The sequence below is a fragment of the Meles meles genome, chromosome X, assembly GCF_922984935.1.
Source record: "Meles meles chromosome X, mMelMel3.1 paternal haplotype, whole genome shotgun sequence".
Classification (NCBI taxonomy): Eukaryota; Metazoa; Chordata; class Mammalia; order Carnivora; family Mustelidae; genus Meles; species Meles meles.
The window spans coordinates 28932762-28953366 of NC_060087.1; the positions used below are offsets into that span (position 1 = coordinate 28932762).

Here is a 20605-nt window from a genome sequence, read left to right on the forward strand (position 1 = left end):
ACAAACCAAAAACATGGGTCCTTTTCATTAAAGCAGGTCTGTGTGCTCATCAAATGAACTATGTTTAAAAAGTGTTTTAAGTTGAACCATTTTAAATCTTTCTATGCCTTGAATTAACAAACTGTGTAAAACAATATGGAACTTAAAATGCCCTCATCTATTTCTTTTCTTTGGAATTTAGACACAAAGTGTACATGAAATAAAATAATAGTTGGTTTGGTTTGGTTTTTGAGAGAGAGAGAGAGAGAGCATGTGCTCGGAAGGATGGGGAGGAGTAGAGGGAGAAGGAGAAAGAGAATCTTCGCAGGCTCCACACTCAGTGTGGAGTTCTGCGAAGCACTCCATCTCAAGACCCTGATATCATGACCTGAGCTTAAATCAAGAGTCAGATTCTTATTTGACTGAGCCACACAGGTGCCCAAAATAAAACAATAGTTTTGGGGGCGCCTGGGTGGCTCAGTGGTTTAAGCTGCTGCCTTCGGCTCAGGTCATGATCTCAGGGGCCTGGGATCGAGTCCCGCATCGGGCTCTCTGCTCGGCAGGGAGCCTGCTTCCCTCTCATTCTCTCTGCCTGCCTCTCTGCCTACTTGTGATCTCTCTCTGTCAAATAAATAAATAAAATCTTAAAAAAAAAAAACAATAGTTTTGAAGTCGTGATGCTCCTGCATTGTTTCAATTAACTCCCTAAATACAGACAGAAACATACACACACATACACACACACTGACAGACAACTGATAGAAAGATAAATGGATAGACAGACGGATGGATATTTTTTATTCCTCCAGAAAATCTGGCAGCACCCAAGTTTGCCTCAATGTGTGGTAGAAAATTACTGGGAAGCAGTGAACTACCCAAGGATGCTTTGTTCTTTTCTTAATGCATCTTTCTAAGGTTCTCCAAGAGTTTCATCCCCCATCATACCACCATCATGTTACTGTCTCCCATTTCTCCTTTACATTCAAAATATTGCCCATTTCAGTTTATGTTCTACTCTAAAGAAAATCCTTAGGATGTGGAACACAATGGTAAAGAGTCAAGAAGCATTTTCTGTGAACAGTGATGATTATAATGTATTCTTAACAGACTGAAATGAATTTGTATTAGTCTCCTCTGCTTCCCAAAGAGGTTAAAAAAAATCAGCATAACTGCAAATTCAAAAGCAATAAAAAACCACCTTGTTGAATACATTCCTGAAAGAAAGGCTTGGCACAGTTTACAACAGGGAGATCACTTTGTCAAATGGCCCAAAAGCATCCATTAGGGGAGATGTGACTGAAAGCAGAAAAGGTGGTGCTGTGTGCCATCGATCAGCATGGAGAAATCACTCCTCATACTTAGAAAGCAAGACTTCCTGTATTGTTACTTAATGGCACAAGGTGTGGACTATGACCATACCATTTGGTAGTCTGAGAGGTAGACAGGAGTTTGTCAGGGCAATAAGAAATTGTTGTAGGCTGAGGAAACAGCCTGTGCAAAGATGTGGAGGTGTAAATACGGTGGAGCACAGGAGGTATTACAGATGGACTGGTGGTGCTAACAGAGTAAGATGTACAGTCAGGACACTGTTTCAGGCACTTCGCACGTATTAGCTACTTAATTCTTATGTAAATAGGCACCATATGAACTCCACTTTATAGAGGAACAACCATTATGGAACTAATAAGTAGCGAAGGTGGAATTTGGTGAACAATCCATGTGCACACCACGAGCCTGTATATTTAAGGAGATCATCATGTTTGCACTGTGCACGGGGAGAAAGACACTGGATATGGCCATATATTGTGTGGGGACATATTCTTGAGCAGCACACTCTGGAAACATCATAAACAGGGAAAGCAAGTATTAAAGACCCCTTTGGGGCACCTGGGTGGCTCAGTCGGTTGGGCAGCTGCCTTCAGCACAGCTCATAATCCTGGGGTTTTAGGACTCCCTGCTCAGTGGGGAGCTTGCTTCTTCCTCTGCCTGATGCTCTCCCTGTTTGCGCTCTCTCCCTCTCTTCCTCTGTGACAAATAAAATCTTTAAAAAACAAAAAATAAAGCCCTATTCACAGGTGAGAACTTAGAGCATTTATATTATTTGTCCTTAGTCTCATGAATCTTCATTCACTGTACTTTCTATTCATTAAAATTATCTGTTCTAGCTTTCGAGGATGAGACACTATAGGAAATAGACAAATACATAAACTCTTCTCTTTACAAATTTGGAAGGATAGGAGATAGCTATATGGGTTGCATGGACACAAAAGTATCTTGAAATCCCAGAGACACATTCATCTGTGCATTCTTTCACTTATTCACTCATTCAGTAATCATTTATAGAGCCTTTTATGAACCGTGCTCTATAAACTAAGCCCTGGGAACACAAAGGGTTTAGACAGACAATTGAGTTTGTTGTTGTCCACTGAATTCTGTCCAATTTGCAGATGGTACTTGGCTGATTGAACTTCCTAAAGTTACCTTCCAGGATTATCAGGCTCCCACGGCCAACTATTTTCCACTTTACAGAATCATCACACACACCATAAACTGAGAAAATTTTCAGTCCAGAGAGGCTCAGTCTTTTTATGCTAAAGAATTCCTATACTGTCAGCAATATTCAGTAGATAGGTCATGGGATAAAACTACTGTGAGCATTTGGACATCTGCAGTTTCTGATTAGACCCCACCTTCATCCCGAGGAAACAAGGGGGCAGACAAACCCAAACCAGCAGGTTTCCTTCAAGTCACATTTCCTCAGCACAGAAGTTCCGGAAATCTCGGTAAGGCAATCCAACTTCATGTTTGACACCATTATTTATTTTTTCTGACCCTAACAGACTGCTTCTAAAGACAAGCTTTTCTAGACATATAATTTCAAGGGAAACAATATCAATATTGAAGAAAACAAGTGCACTTGAATGTCACTCTACCTTATGATTCACTTGTTATTCCTTGGGTGTTCTCTAGCAGGTTAAATGGGCTATTGAACACACACACACACACACACACACACACACACACACACACACACACACAGAATTCTGACATCTTCCATTACCTGAAACTGACTGAAAATCAACTTTTCTTCTGTTAAGATGAATTACGTGACAGTAGCAAACTCCTTCCCATGGGTTTCTCCTTTGTGAAAACTTTTCCATCCCTAGTTCTCAGAAACATACTTTGGTGAGTTCCACTCTATCCCAAGGCATTATTCATATAATCCAAGAAAAACTCAGAGAGACCTGATGACTAATTTGCAATGATCTAAGGTACCTGAAATATTTTATTCATTATATTTTTATATTTCTTTAAAATAAATGCACTTACTATCCTAAGGGTAACTTCAATATTAAAAAGAGTCACATTTATTACATATATACCAGAAGGCTGAGCAGCTGCCTTTTAAGCCTATATCCCAAAATAGAATTATTTATGAGAAACCGTAATGCAAATAAAGATACTAAACCCTCAGGGACTCTTGCGCTTTTATATTTGACATCTCCTCTTTTCAAATATTCATGTAGAATAGCCTTAAGTAGAAACTTCACGATGTGCTATGATAGAACATTTTCCCAACCCACTTTACTGTTGATGGGGTGTTTTCTCAGTCTGGATTCTCAGTAATAGTCTTTCCCCTAAATGAGGAAGGGGTAACTCTCCAACCACTTGTGAATGCCTGCATTTGTCCTATTTCTTTAGCCTCCTTCAGAGCAATCACAGGCCACCACATGCTTCCAGCATCAGAGATAAAGTTCAGATCAATTTGATCACATATTGATTCCAAAAGTTTCAGTCTCGTGGGAGGCCAGAATCTCTTTCACAACCCATAATACATTTCCCCACTGTTTCATGCTCCATATATTGGAAATCCATTTGCCACTTATTTCCCAAAATGTAGGAGTTTGAAAATAAAGTTTTATAAATGAATTCACCTGTTTTCCTTTGCACTTAGTGCTCTTCATTTTTTACCTGAGGTTAAAATTCAGATGATAAGCTTTATGAGAATTTTGGAAGTTTACATTATTACATTAGTATCCAAATTAAAATTTAACTTAAAGTATAAAAAGAGTTTTGGACTAAAAGGTCATTTCTACAGGTAAAAGATACAAGTCTGTTTTCTACTATTAAAAAGTAACATAAATGAACTAATACCTAATGCAAAAGAAGCATCAGAAAAGATAGATAGGATGTCAAAGAAGCAAAACTATCCACTTTTATATTTTCTGTTCATTCAGCAAAGAACTACCAAGCCAGTCATATATGACCAGTATAGTGCTTAGGGATTTTGCTCATCTCTACAACAGCAACGCAAGTATAGAATTTTGGGGATGCCTGGGTGGCTCAGTCAGTTAAGTGTCTGCCTTCAGCTGAGATGATGATCCAGGGTCCTGGGATCAAGTCCCACATCCGGCTACTTATTCAGCTGGGAGCTTGCTTCTCCCTCTGCCTACTCTGCCTACTCTGCCTGCTGATCCCCCTGCTTATGCTCTCTCTGAAAAATAAATAAATAAGATCTTTTAAAAAAGAAAAAAAAAGAAAGTATAGGGCTTTAAAATTAGCATAAGTATTTAATATTAGTTAGCTATAAAAGATTATCATTGATGTATATAATCAATATTGAACTAAAAGTGTTAAAATCAAGGATTTTAAATAGGTTAGGACATTAAGATGCTGCTAGACACCATTCACAAAGAATTTGAGAGGAGAAAACAAAGTATAAACAAGAGCAAATTGGTATAGAAACATTCACTAGAGATGATTAAACCTAATAAACTAGGACAGAATTTAAGAAAACCAGTTTTATCCTGCCTTGATGGAAGAGTCCAGATGATCAAATTAGATGTAATTTTCAAAGACAATATGCTATTGTGGGAAAAGGCACAATGTGGAAACAAGAAAGAGGCTGTAACTTGAATTTATTGCCCAGAAGAAGTTACGATGAATGTAATAAAACATCTTTTTTTGAGATAAGAAATATAGAAAGACTGTAGCTCTTCCCTACATTAATCTCCTTCCAGGTTAACAGGTGCAGCACCAGTTGGCTGCAGAAATTCTTGTCAATGCGTTACTCAGACTGTCCCATCTGTTTCTTACTGTTTGCTGTATACAAAGGCATGTTAGTATGCCTACCCATTTATTATCATTCTTTCATTTTGTTATTTGCTAACTCGACTGTGCCAACATACTAGAAATGGATCAAGTTAACATAGTTTTAATATGTTGAGAAATATATTAATAAAATATTTTTGGAGTTTAAGTGATGTGTGGACTCCTGATAGAGAAGCATGTCCTGTAACACAGGAACCTGTCACCCCAACACATTTAACCAGTATAAAAAAATACCAATAAAATTACTCCAAGTACCAATGAGAAGTACACAGGAGCCAAGGATCTCAGGGTTGAAAAGAAAGTGTTTGTTCAAATTCACTGTGACATGGAGTCCAACATGAAACATGAAAAGTGAGCTGAGTCAATGAAAGGAATGATGATGGTGGTGGTGGGGGTTGGTAGGTCCAGATTCCATTCTTACACTAGAGATGGTCCCAGAAACACCCCTAGGAACCACTAAGGTGCAAGTGAGAATACTATACAAATTGCTGATGTTTGCCAGCAACTTCTCTATGCCCCAAACCTCTTCATAGTTTCCTTAAATAGATGTTAAACACCTATCCCACACCCCAGTGAAAGAAAACTTACTTCCAGATGAAACTTTTTCTATCTTTGACCTTATTTAGTTATTATTTGTTTAAAGATTTATTTATCTGAGGGGTAGATGGGCAAGGGCAGAGGGAGAGAGAGAATCTCAAGCAGGCTCCATGCCCAGCATGGAGCCTGAAGTAGGGCTCAATCCTGCAACCCTGAGCCAAAACCAGGAATGTGACACTTAACCAAATGTGCCACCCAGGCATACCAGGCCATATTTAACTATTACCACATCTGTTTGTTTGTTTGTTTGTTTGTTTGTTTGACCTCCACTCCCACTGCCCCTTCAGGGCACCTACAGTCCTAGGGCCACTCCCAACTCTTATCTTCAGGCCCGGGTCTGCTGATGAGGCCTCCTCTGCATCTTGTGGTCTCCCATTTGAAGAAATAACTCACAGGGGAAGGGGATACAGCAGTTGGAAAGAACATGTAGATTCTACTTGGAATATATTAAGAAGGACACTTTTCTTCCTTCAGGAGCCACTGACCCTTTAGAAAATTCCCTAACTAAAATGCAGCTAAATGTTTAAACTAGAAAAATAGAAAATTTTATTCATCTTTAACTCAAGGTTAGTAATAGGGAGCTTTAAATTATTGTGTAGGCACATTTGGATTCTGAGCTGCAATTCAGCGAGGCAGATGGTCAAGCTCCTAGGAGGGCCATGTCCTCTCCTCACAGCTATGAACTAGAACCCATGACTGGTCTTTGTTTATTTGATGTCCCCTGCTCCAGCACAGTGAGGTCTCAATTCGTGTTTCTGTGATGATGTTAGTTGGGGTAAAGGAGTGGTTCCATGTCTTCCCTTCTTTTCTACTCAACCTAGTAATAATATACTTCATCCCTTTTCTACTGAACAGCTCTTTGAATATTTGAAGACAGCTAATACCCTCTAAAATTCTCAGGGGCTTCTGTACAGGCTCTAGTTTTTCAACATCTCATTTAATTTAGGTTTCCCACAGGTGAAGACCATGACTTTGGTCTGGTGAAAATACGCTTAGTGTCAACAAAGAGGGTATTCAGGCATTACTTCTATTACCATATTATATTTCATCCTTCCTATTTTTGCACCTGTATCATAATATTAGAGTCACCATGAACTACTACTATCTTCCATTTTTTAAAACCAATATGTTAAGTTTCCTCAGCATGTATTTATTACTTTTGGGGGGAAGAAAGGGGAATGTTAATTTAAGAAACTATGTCTTCCCTAATAAACTTTATCTTCATTCATTAAACAAACATTTCAGTGCTTAATACGTGCAGGCACTTGGTAAACCGCATTAAACCAAGTAGACAGTCAACATCTTCATAGTGCATTTTTAAAGAAGAAATGTTATAATAACTAACATGCATTGGAAACTTTTGACCTACATATGTAGAAAGAAAGGTTTAGTTCACAGTCAACCTTGTACATAGAAGCCTTGGTTTGTTTGATTCCAGAGTCAGCTCTATTAACCAGTAGGCCAAAAGGAACACTGCCACCTATTGTAATAGTCTCATGACTCTGTTGAGTCCCGATTCTTTCATCAGGAACTCTGGAAGATACTGTGAATTAAAAGCCTAAGAATAGAGGAGAAAAGAAATGAAAGCAGAGAGCCAGCGAGAAACCATTTTTAGAGCCAGAGCACAGCCTAAAATGAAGAATAAATGAAAGATCCACATCAGCAACCAAGGCTAGGAACAAGCAGTTCAAAAAGAAAACTGATTTGCCACAGCAGAAAAAATACAGCAGACATAATGTCTGATGGCAGGGGCTCCAGATGGGATAAGAAATACACAGCTGCAGAGAAAGGCCATCTTCAGATAGGTAATTGAGAGCAGCCTGATCTTCAAAGGGGGGGAGCCAAGGTCTATAAACATATAATAATAAAATAAATGCAGAAATCATTATTAATCTCTAATTACTAACTTTGTTTTAGAAAAATAACTCAAGACCTGTTATCCTGGAACTATTACATAAAGTAGGATAAGCCAAATACGTAATTACATTAATGTCATTAGGAACTTAGATTTTCAGTGTAAGAGGACAGCACAGTAAATATCTCCTATATTAATTCCTATTTCTTGATCCTAGTGGTGGTTATTTTTATTTATGGCATATGCACCTTTCTGATTTATGTTATGCTTCAATAAAAAAGCTTACTAAAGATCGATAAAAAGACAATATGTAGCAAGAGTTTAAAAAAACCAAAGGGCGGGGCGCCTGGGTGGCTCAGTGGGTTAAGCCGCTGCCTTCGGCTCAGGTCATGATCTCGGGGTCCTGGGATCGAGTCCCGCATCGGGCTCTCTGCTCAGCAGGGAGCCTGCTTCCCTCTCTCTCTCTCTCTGCCTCTCTATCTACTTGTGATCTCTGTCTGTCAAATAAATAAATAAAATCTTAAAAAAAAAAAAGAAAACCAAAGGGCAAGAATAAAGATAAATTCTTTCTTCAGTAAACTCAGTGCATATCAATCACTGTTGCAAATTGTATTTCCTTTAAGCTCTCAGAAAAACCCTCTCTGTACTGAAAATCTCTGGATTTCCAGGTCCTGCAAGGACTCCTGCTAACTTACGTTGTAACACAGATGTTAATATCTTAACACAAATTCTTCCTACTGCTTGATCTACATGAGAACTGTCAATTACCTTAACTATCCCTCAACTTACTTTATTTGCAAATTATCTAGCAATCTTTTCTCCTGAGAAAAAGATCTATTTTGACCCCTCAAGTAAACTTAAGGTAGATCAGGTTTTTTTAAGGAAAACCTTCATCCATTCAATTAATAGTCACAAGAACAGGTAGAAGGTATTTCCTACATTCTTTCTTTTCTTCACATTTGTAACATATGAATTCAACCTAGAGGTGAATCATTTTCAGAGAAGGGATCTTACTGGTTACCTTGTTACCTCATTCACTTAACTTCTATATGTCACTTAAATTCTTTTTTAACCAGAACTTATATTATTACAGTAGCAAAGTAAATTATTATAAACCTGCTATTTAGAATAATTAAACATTTTTTAAGATACTACAAATGCACAAAACTTGTAAAACATACAGGAGATTTTTTTGGTGGCGTGCACAGGTGTTGTTGTTGTTCTTTTAAATGTCTCAAAAGGCAGCATAACTAATAAACTATACAATACTCTTACCAAGCTCTTCCAAATATGTTTAATGAGTTTTGTTTTTTTCCTTCCATATAAAGAGAGAAAGTATATTACTGAGATACTAATTTAGAGTAATATGCCAGACACAGTTCGAATCTACTCATTTAATCTGCAAAACTAACCTATGAGGTTCATGCTATTAAAATCCCCTTTATTCAGATGAGTAAACTGAGACACACAGAAGGTGAAAAACCTGCCTGAGAATACGTAGTACATAAAGTAGAAGGCACATGATTTGAATGCAGCCAATTTGGCCTTAGAGCCCAGCTTTTAATAACTACACTCTGGCGTTCCAGATAGATCCATAATCTCATCCAGCTTGGGCTCTGTTGTGCTTTGTTTAGTTGACGTGATTGGTTTGGTCATGTCAAAGTTAATCAAAGTGTGTCAAGGTCATACGGCTTTTCAGGATTCCAGAATTCCCTCTCTAGGAGAGAAGCCATAGTCAAATCATGTATTAGTCTTTTCCTTCTGGCACATATTTGGTTTTAATAAGTACTGCTTTGTTGAATAACAGAACCAGCTTTGCCTCTTACAGTAGGATTAGCTAAGGGCTGGAAACAATGTTCCAAGAACAGCAGCAAAACATTAGCTTCCCTGGTTGTTTTACTGAAACATACCATGGGTCACTTGTCTACTGCTAGCAAGTAGCAAAGTAGTTTACTTTTCTCCTTGTGCTATTATATTCTAAAAATACTATTCTCCAATCCATGTTGGATTCAATTAGTGATTACTTTTAAATCCTAGCAGAACAGACCATTTCTGGAATGGTAATAAGATTCAGAAACAGACTTTTATATGTATTTCCCAGTTAGAAGTATCATACCCTTCCTTCAGGAAACACGTTCATCATTTCCTAATTGTTTTGAGCTTGCTTCCTTGCTAGGTGCCCTTTCCACAGACCAAGAGTCAGAGAGTCTTCAATGTATAGATCGCATTTGAAATAATAGGATTATGACTCAATCATCTTTTCTCCATTTTGGCAGTCTTCTTCCTAAATCTTTTAACCTAACCTTTGGCCCCGTATCTCCATGTCAATCTTTTCTTTTACTGAATGGACAGTTTTTCTGTTTCATCTTAGGTTACACTAGTGCATTTACGGACCTGGATTGTAGGATCATTAAAGATCTTGTTTTGTTATCTATATAGGCAGATACTCATTTACTTTCTTTTTTTTCTCACATAAGGAAACATCTGTGATTAAACATGGCTGAAGTATGGGATAGTAGAATACCCATTGAGCAAAGGCATTTTCTGGTATACTTGATTCACTCATTCTATTTCACTTCCACATGCAATTCTTCCCACACTAGTTCTCAAAAATGCATCATACATCTTGTTTTAGGTTTAAAATGAAGTGATTATGAATATATTAGAACATTCTGAGAAGGCAGAGATTTCAGGACAATGCTTGTGTCATAGAAAATCAATTTTTGTTAAATATTGAATGAAATGTTAATTAGTGAATTAATACCATGATCACACTAGCTAAAATAACAGCTTTACATTAATATGTTGTTTATAATTTTCTGTAAATTTGAATAAGCATACTGAAAATGTAAACCTGTTTTTCCTTTTTTAACAAAACAGAAAAAAGGAAACACTGTAACTACTGACTTCATCCCTGAAAAAAATTTGAAGCAGTTGAGTTTTTTGGATGACTTAAACGACCACCTTTAAGCAAGTACTGCTGGGTAATTTCCAGGCCCATGTATTTACGCAGCTCAGATTTCCTTGCCTGTTAAAGCATGCACTTTCCATCCAGCCTCTTCTCGTGATAACGTGAACAGTCCTTCTAGTTGTACACATACTGCACTTGTATTAAATTCTTTTCCCCATCTGAGGGCATAACTTTCCTCTCTCAGTGATAATTTTAGCTGAACAACAGTTTTTTAGATTGGAACTGCAGTTTCTTCAGCTTAATAAGTTGTGCCTTTGATGGATAATGAAAACAGCATAGAATGCTGTACGTTTCTAACTGGTGCAGGCAGCTGACACAAAAGCATTGGACTCCATGACAGCAAGAACATGGTTATATTGAAAACCTCCCTCAGCTGATGATGGGGTTGCATGCCAATCAACACACTGTACGCTGTAAATATTCTAAGTAAAAAATGCATTTACTACACCTGACCTCCTGAACATCATAGCTTAGCCTAGCCTACCTTAGTGTACTCAGAATACTTACAGTGGCTTACAGTTGGGCAGAATCATCTCACATGAATCCTACTTTATAAAAAAGTGTTTAGTATCTCATGTAATGTATTGAAGACTGTACTGAAAGTGAGGAACAGAATGGTTATATAAGTGTATTCGTCATTGCCCTCATGATTGCGTAGCTGCCACTGCCCAGCATCACAAGAGCATCATTCCACAGGTCACGAGCCTGAGATAAGATTCAAAATCAAAATTTGAAGTATGGTTTCTATGGAAGAGTATAGCTTTCACACCATGGTAAGGTTGAAAAATTTTAAGTTGGACCACTGTGAGTCAGGGACCATCTCTATACAGGAGTATTTTGCAAAGGTTTTGATATAGAAAAGCAGTGAAATAATTGAGCCTTCACAATATATTTAGAACAAAAAGGCATGTTGTAAATAAAAGAACTTGCACCACTGAAGTTAGTGTTATATTTGCATTACAGAAGGCCATTTAATTTATCCAAAACAACATCAGCAGTCAAGTTGAGGTTGTACTTTTGAATTGTACTGCTTTATTTGTACTTCTGTTCCATTTAATTTCAAAATATTATTTGGTGTTATAGATCTTTTAAGTCTTTTAACCATAGAATGTGTGTTCTTTGTTTTTTATTTGTGCTTATATAAGTAACCTGTAACAAAATAAATTTGTCAGCATTGCTTGACCAGAGGAATTTTTTATCCTTTTAGGTGGGCCTGTTTATTTCTCAAGCTTGAAAAGCACTACATTATAACAACCATCAAGTAAAATGTCTTAAACAGGGAACTTGAGGATTTTGTTTTTTGGTAGAAAAACATTATTAAGGAGAGATAAGATAGATAAATATATATATATTAATATACATGTCCACTCATATAGGAGAGTTGAACTATTTGTAAAGCAATTGTTTTACTAAAGCAAGGGGCGCCTGGGTAGCTCAGTGGGTTAAACCCTCTGCCTTCGGCTCAGGTCTGGTCTTGGGGTCCTGGGATCAAGCCCCGCATCGGGCTCTCTGCTCACCGGGGAGCCTGCTTCCTCCTCTCTCCCTGCCTGCCTCTCTGACTACTTGTAATCTCTGTCTACCAAATAAATAAATAAAATCTTAAAAAAAAAAAAAGCAAAATGTGTCCCACAGTGTCTTTGGGACAGATGAACTGATTTGGCTTAATAATGAAGGAGAGTTAACTTTTTGAGCTCAGTGTGCTTAAAGGCTACAACACAAGCATTAGTTCCATTGCGGTAGGTTAGCATGGAAAGGAACACTGAATACTTCAGGAACACTGAAGTCAAAATGAATTCTAATCAATGAAACTTTTACACAATACACTGAAGGATACTAGAGTAAGATGGGGACAATTAAAAAGAAGTAATGATGATAATGATTACTGAGATGTAACCTGTCCTTCATGTCTATACAACATCTGAAAATGCCTTCCACCAGCAAGAAGAATCAGGAGCCTTAAAACATGTGTTAAGAACCTAGAAGGTCAAAGACAGTTGGACCACTCTATCGGACCAAACTCATATCCATGTACAAACAAATATAAAAACACATTTTACATACATATCAATACATGCATGTGTCATGTTTGAATTTGTACAAAATTCAGTACAGTAGTTTGAATTTCAGAACAAAACTGTCAAAAATGGGGCACCTGGGTGGCTCAGTTGGTTAAATGTCTGACTTGATTTTGGCTCAGGTCTTGATCTCAGGTTCATGGGCTCGAGCTCTGTGTCCAACTCCATGCTCAGCATGGAGTCTGCTCGTCCCTCTCCCTCTGCTCCTCCCCCATCCCCACTCTCTCTCTCTTTCTCTCTACAATAAATAAATAAATAGATATCTTTTAAAGAACTGTGTCAGAAATGAAAAGAGTTCATGCAAAACAGATCAATGAAGTCATACAAGAATACAGAAATGGGCCATCAGGGAGATTAAAATCAAAACCACATTGAGATACCACCTTACACCAGTTAGAATGGCCAAAATAAACAAGACAGTAAACAACATGTGTTGGAGAGGATGTGGAGAAAGGGGAACCCTCTTACACTGTTGGTGGGAATGCAAGTTGGTGCAGCCACTTTGGAAAACAATGTGGAGATTCCTTAAGAAATTAAAAAGAGCTTCCCTATGACCCTGCAATTTAACTATTGGGTATTTACCCCAAAGATACAGATGTAGTGAAAAGAAGGGCCATCTGTACCCCAATGTTCATAGCAGCAATGGCCACAGTTGCCAAATTGTGGAAAGAACCAAGATGCCCTTCAACGGACAAATGGATAAAGAAGATATAGTCCATATATACGATGGAGTATTATGCCTCCTTCAGAAAGGATGAATACGCAACTTTTGTATCAACATGGACAGGACTGGAGGAGATTATGCTGAGTGAAATAAGTCAAGCAGAGAGAATCATTTATCACATGGTTTCACTTATTTGTAGAGCATAAGGAATAATATGGAGGACATGGGGAGATGGAGAGGAGAAGTGAGTTGGGGGAAATCTGAGGGGGAGATGAACCATGAGAGACTGTGGACTCTGAGAAACAAACTGAGGGTTTTAGAAGGGAGCAGGCTGGGAGGTTGGGTGAGCCTGGTGGTGGGTATTATGGAGGGCACATATTGCATGGAGCACTGGGTGTGGTGCATAAACTATGAATTCTGGAACACTGAAAAGAAAAATAAATAAATAATTAAAAAAGAAAAGAAACAAAAAACAAACAAATAAAAAATAAAAATGGGAAGGAATATAAATAAGGAAAATAATAAATTATGGTAATGGATTGCAAGGGATATGGTTCTGTCTTCTTTATCCTGAAATAAGTTGAATAATGAATAAATTTAAATAACCAAAGGAGAGTTTAGGGCCCCATATCACATTCTTTAGATATGATCACTCAATAGTTATGAAAGAGGTGATGATGCCAACTCAAGGCATCCACGGTTCTCAGAAGGAAAGTCTCTGACCAGATTGGAAATTTGTTTAGATTTAGGATGGCGTGTAATCTCTCATCTTTTTTCTCTACACAAAACACTTTTGAGAGTGCTAACCAATAAAAAATTATCAGGGACTACTATTTCAGTTGTTTGTAATAGTCCAAATATAAAATGAGGAATAGATGCTGCCTCACTACTTTCTTGTTAACTCCTAGTGTTAGTCACTAAGTAAATATCTAAAATGAATAAATATTCCAAAAAGAGAAGTTATTCCCACATCCCAGGAATGACCGTTGGTGATTTATAATCAAAGTTCTATATGGTCTATCAAAGTTCATTTTACATGACCATGTGAAATTCTGTAGTATCATTTCCCAAACATTTGACTGCAAAAGTTTTTTTTTTCCCATTTAACAATCGCTAATAACCTGCAAAATTATTCTTTTACATGGCAGTGGTTCCCAGACTTTTGGATCTCATGGATCAGTAGTATTTCCAAGAAGTTAGGGGACTGATAGGATTGCCAATGTATTGTCAAGTAATATGAAAGATATCACTATATTATGACCATTTTTTTTTATAAAAGGACAGTAACAGAACAAGAGAGTCTTTTAAATAGAATAAATATAGCTTTTCAAAACAAAACAAGTATGTCTATCAGGGCAAATTCTAACTGTACCTCTGGGCTGAGGGGCTGGACCACTTGACTTCCAGAGTTCCAGCAGCTGTGGGAATGACCCCAGTACCTAAGGCTTATGAGACTGTGAAACGCTTACCTAAAGAGTTGCCTGGTCAGGGTGGATCAGGTAACTGGGTGAGAGGAATTAAAGAGGGCATGTGATGTGATGAGCACTGGGTGTTATATGCAACTGATGAATTACTGAACCCTATATCTGAAACTAATGATGTACTATATGTTATGTTGGCTAATTTAATTTAAATTTTAAAAAGATGCTTTCTCCATCAAAAAAAAAAAGAGTTGCCTGTAATATATTTTGGTAGAAAGTTGAAATAAACTAAATTTGACTAGAAGTGAAAAAAGATTGAGGAACCAATGTGAGGAGAATTCCATTGGATATAGATAGAAAAATATGAGGATTAATAAGGATAATATCAATAAAAGGATTGAAATACATCAATTATATTAAAATATATTTAAATCCATACCTTCATAGTGATACCAGAAGAGAAGCAAAATAAATTTTAAGAATTAGCTGGTAAACTGTGGAAGAGACTAGGGAACCAATTCATTAATTTGAAAATTGTTTTCTTTGGAAAGAAACTGAAGTGTTTACTGTCCTTTTACTAAATGGACTTTACTGCAAAGTAATCAAATAGGTAATGCAGAGGAGCTTCCTTTACAGAAATACTCCAACTAATAAATGAAGAAGAAATGATAGAATATCACTATATTGAAACCCATAATAAAATAATCAAGACAATGATCATCAGTAGTTGCTAGTATCACACATCATAAATGTGAGGCAACCAAACCTTTATGTACCTTTTGATGCAAGTACATAACACTATTAAATCATCTTGGGGCAAAAAAAAAAAAAAATGGGAAGCCTGGGTGGCTCAGCGGGTTAAAGCCTCTGCCTTCAGCTCAGGTCATGATCTCAGGGTCCTGGGATCGAGCCCCACATTGGGCTCTCTGCTCAGCAGGGAGCCTGCTTCCCCCTCTCTGTGTGCCTCTCTGCCTACTTATGATCTCTGTCAAATAAATAAATAAAATATTTTTTAAAAAAAGGAACCTGACTATGAGCAGCCCTCTGGATCTAACTGCTAATTTATGGAAACCACAAGGGACAGAGAAACTTCTTCAAACATATGATGGGGATATCATCAACAAAATCTAGACAAAAGATCATGTTCCTTCAAAACAAGAGAAAGAGGCAGAGAGAAGAATCTTTTTAGTAAGAATCTACAGATTAAGTTCAATTTAATAATTACACTTAAAAATCCCAATGTACAGTCTTGTTCATTTCAAATTAATTATTTAAAAATTAGTGGGCTCCAGGGGTGCCTGGGTGGCTCAGTAGGTTAAGCATCTTCCTTCAGTTTAGGTCATGATCCCAGAGTACCAGATCCAGCCCGGTGTGGGACTCCCGGCTCAGTGGGGATTCTGTTTCCCCCTCTACTTCTGCTCCTCCCCTCTCCCATGTACACACACACTCTCTCTCTCAAATAAATAAAATAAATTATCTTTAAAAAAATTAGTGGAGTCCTATAGGGTAATCTGAGAAACATAAGTAGTGTGCATTTATGATTTTAAGAAAATACTACTTTTTTTCCGGGTGTGGCAGTAGAATTGTTATGTTTTAAAGGTGTATTTTTGTGTTTTTAAAAAATACAATCTGTAATGTTAAAGTAGAAGGGATATACTTTCTAGGATCTGCTTCAAAAAAAATTAAAGATAAGAAGTGGTTTGCTGTAGAGAGGAAAAATGATGGTAATGATAATAATTGTTGGAACTGAGTGAGGGATATCTGATATTCATTATATTCTTTTTCTATTTTTGTATATGCTTGAAATTCTCAATAAGTTTTTAAAAAATGAATTATATGTATTTATAATTTATTAATAACAAGATAGGAGTTATCCTAACAATAAATATGTCTTCAGCTCTTCTCTTTTCTTCATCTTGGCTTCAAAGTAACCATACTCTTTGATCATCATAGTTTCTCTAGGCTCCAAGAGATAGTTTTTAGATTTTTATTTGTTTGCTTATAAACTTCCGTCAAGTAATCATGAAGTCAATATAGTAAAATAGTCTAACTTTCTGAAAAATGTGTAAGCATAAATAACAATCTTTCATACTTCCATAGCAAAAAAATGAGATTGAACCACACTTAAAACAAAGTGTCTAAGATGCACGGTAGGATTCTAGCTGGTTCAAATAAAAAATTGTGCTATACCTAATGAGTGGAGGAATGAAATGATATTCTTATCTTTCAGTATCTATCTATACTTAATTTACATAGGAGCCTAAGGATTTCCTAATAAAAACAAAATTAAGAACTTGAAACTCTTCATTATTGGACAAGACATGAATATTCATGGCCATGAAATTTGAGCAGCTACAGAAAGCACAATTTTAAAGACAAAGTCTGAAGTCAAATTTCTAAAATAAAATCCATCCTACAGATTTGAATATAATAAACTAAATAATAACTTGGTCTGAGTGTTAGAGTAGAGAAGAAGTTGCAAGAAAACTTTGATGGGTATTACCTGAACACTTAACCAACCCAGCCACTTTGGTATAAAATATGTACTCTAGGATACAAGATCTCCGGATAAACCTGAAGGATCGATTTTGTTAAGACGGTCACCCTTTGGAGCCCAGCAATTTTACTGTGACTCTCTCATAACAGAATATAACACTGAGCACGTGAAGTTTCCCCTTGTCATTTCATGGGTATGTTTAATAGCTGTGGCTTTGTGCACACTAAAACACCAAAGCACCAAACTGCAGCTCTGAGTAGGTTAATAGGGGTCCAGAGCACAGTGTTGAACTGCCAAAGCTGAGGAAGCAAGTAGGTGTCTGTCTAGAGTAGAGGATCAACAATGTAGCTGATAGAGGTGGGGAAGGCCAGTAGCAGTCCGAACTTGAAAGCACCCTAGTGACATGTGAAAAGGACAATGATACAGACTCAAGTGGGAAACAGTGAAGAGTGGCCAAAGTCTTGCAGATGCACAAGGAGAGGTTAACAACCCAGCAAAAGTAGGATACTAAAGCCAATGCAAACTTTATTACATAGGCTCAAAACTTCACAGTGAGTTCGGATAATAACATTCGTGTCCTCGTTAGCGCTTGGCTGGGCAGGATATCTACTGAACAAAGCACCCACGGGCAATGAAAGAGTGTATATTCAGTAACTGGTGCTGTTATCTATCTGTCTCCTAAAGCCAGAATTATGGGAGCTTTTTAGTCTCCTCTATCATCTCTTATAGCCAGTACACTGTCCAAAGTCTTAAATTGGGCTCCCTAGGATCAGACCCAAGACCAGAATTTCAGTCCATGTGGTTTCTTATCATGATCACGGGAAGCATCACTGGAGAAGTAAAAAAATGAGAAAGAGAAGAGAAGGACACCAATCTAGGGTGAATCAATGAGAAAGCCACAATTATGGGCAATTGGGGCTCAGGGTCTCTGGGGACCTCTGGGAAATGATGGAGACATGCCTCATGCTTGTCCTACTGGAGGGTCAAAAAATTAGGGTATTTATCTTCCAATTTTCATCTGTCATTAACTGAAGGATGCCAAGGGGTGTCTCATGACTGCAGCACTCCCAGCCCTCCCCATGATGATGAAATCCATCAGAGAAAGCCCTCAGTTACATGCAAGTAGACAATCAGACAGAACGGGGGTGCTAAGGGGATATGGCCAGTGCCTGCTACCCTGCATTCATTGCATAGTGTCCCTTATAGATGTTCTTGCTTTTTCCTATCCAAGACCTCATCTTTTCTCTTCTTTTACAGAGCTGAAAATGTAATCTAGGTTGGGAAGGAAGCATGGTGAAAGTTCAAGTGAATCGCAGGCTGCCCACTTGAGGGAACTCCCATGTATCTTTCCAAACAGTGACTGTGAAGCCTGGTGCAACTTATTCAACTGGTTCTGATTTCTTCCTTCTTTTTGTCTTCACTGCCTTCTGCACATCATGCTGTTGTTCTATTCATCATAAATATCTATTTATAAGTCCATTTGCCTTAATAGACCATCATTTCCATGAGAGCAGGGATTGGCCTTTATTCATCTTTGTATTGTAGGCATTGATTACAGTCCCTGTGACTCAGTAGGTGCTCATCAAAAGTTTCTTTGTTGCGTGAATAAGCAAATGCATACACTGCTGCTAATGATCATGTTCAGCATTGTCTTCAGAATCTGCTTCTTCGAGTCAGTTACTTCTGGTGTTTCCAAATTTTAAACAGATTTGTTTTTTTCTGGCAGTGACTTAGCACCACTGAAAGTTTTCAGTTACCTTCTAATTGTTTTGAAAATGAAATAGCTATTTTTAGTGAAAGGAATACAAAAGAAAAGAAAGTTCCCACTCTCAGTTTGAATTTCAGGAGGATCTGATTGCTTCAGCTCATGGAGTAGAGACCGACGGGACACCCCTAGCAGCTGCAGAATCCCCCAAGAGATTACTCTAAAATATATTTCTTTACTCTTTATCTGCTATCAAGATAAACAACACATCAATAATTAATAAGTGAGAAAATGCTTTGAAAACTATTTTTTCTTACCCACGATAACATAGTCACTATGCATTGAAGCTACTTTATAAAAAGCAAGACAGACAATAAAATGTCCTTCAGTTCCTTCCTCCATTTTTAAATTATAAAAATTACATATATGTTCATATAATTGATTATTTCTTAAAATGAAATAGTGCATTCAAATTTGCCACTCCCTTTCCCCACACATAGGTGAAAATTCAACCATCACCAAATTCCACTCTCTATAAAACTATAAAATGGTTGTTATGACACCAAAGACGCATGCTTATAACATCAAGCCCTCTTGCTCAACTATGGAACCTAACAGTTAAAGCCAGAAATAGAAATAAGACTGCTTAATTCAAGATCTAACTGAAACCCATTATTCTCATTTCTTATTGTGAGTTCTTGACGCAACAACAAAGATGTTTTGCAATGACTGAAACATTCCAACTGCGAGGCCAGAAGAGCCCTGATAGCAATGGAGTGCCTAGGAGACCACACCGCACACACCACCCATCCCCTTACCTGCCCAGAATCATGGGCTGAACACCAAGTGGCCACTACCCCTGATCATGCATTCTCTGCCTGCTCTCTTGCACACACCTCCAAAACTCTCCCTATAAAGCTCTAGGTGTCCATCTTGCAGATGGAGAGGTCAGTTGTTCAGTCTTGAGCCTGCCACCTCCCCTAGGCTGTCAGTGCCCGAAATAAATTCTCCCTTCCTCTTTTCCAAATTCTCGCCTCTGGAGATACTGGCTTCTCTTGTGGTAATGAGGTTGTTCAACAACATTGCTGGCAAACCCAGCCAGAAGCTATGCTCTTAATTTATCCAACCCCTTTGGGATTCCCTGGGATGAAGCCACAAGCCGTGGGAGTCCACCAGGGCTGACCCATTCATTTCCTGACTTAGTGGTTGCAATAGATCTATCAGGATCTGAGCTTCTTTGCACAAAACATAATATCTATTTCTATCTATGTATCTAACTATTGTGCTTTTATGCAAATGGAATATTACATATATTTAATGCGCTAGAATATGTGTGCATACATATGTTCTAGATTTTAAGCAATGAAAACTATGTAACAGCCACATTTCAAAATCTGTTTATATAAATTCACCTCATTTTTTAAAACTAGTATCATGTTTCCTTGTAGGGACTTCCACCTAATCATGCCCCTGCAGATTACCTATCTACTACCCAACTATTTTCCTATTACCCAGCTACAGTGAAAAACCTATGTACATATATGCTGTCACCTGTGTATAAAAACTGATGGAGCACACACCTCTTGAAGTAGAATCACCAAGAAGCTAAAGGCAGGCCACCCCAAGGTGTGACGTTTTGGCATAAAGATTTTTTTTAAATATTTTATTTATTTGACAGAGATTGAGAGTACAAGCAGGGGGGCAGCAGAGGGAGAGGGAGAAACAGACT

The 20605-nt window shown here is 37.7% G+C and overlaps 1 protein-coding gene across 9 annotated transcripts in view; it reads right to left on the minus strand.

The window, feature by feature from the left end:
• DMD (dystrophin) overlaps positions 1-20605 on the minus strand; it is a 2324635-nt gene that overhangs the window by 1902548 nt on the left and 401482 nt on the right. The window lies entirely within an intron of this gene.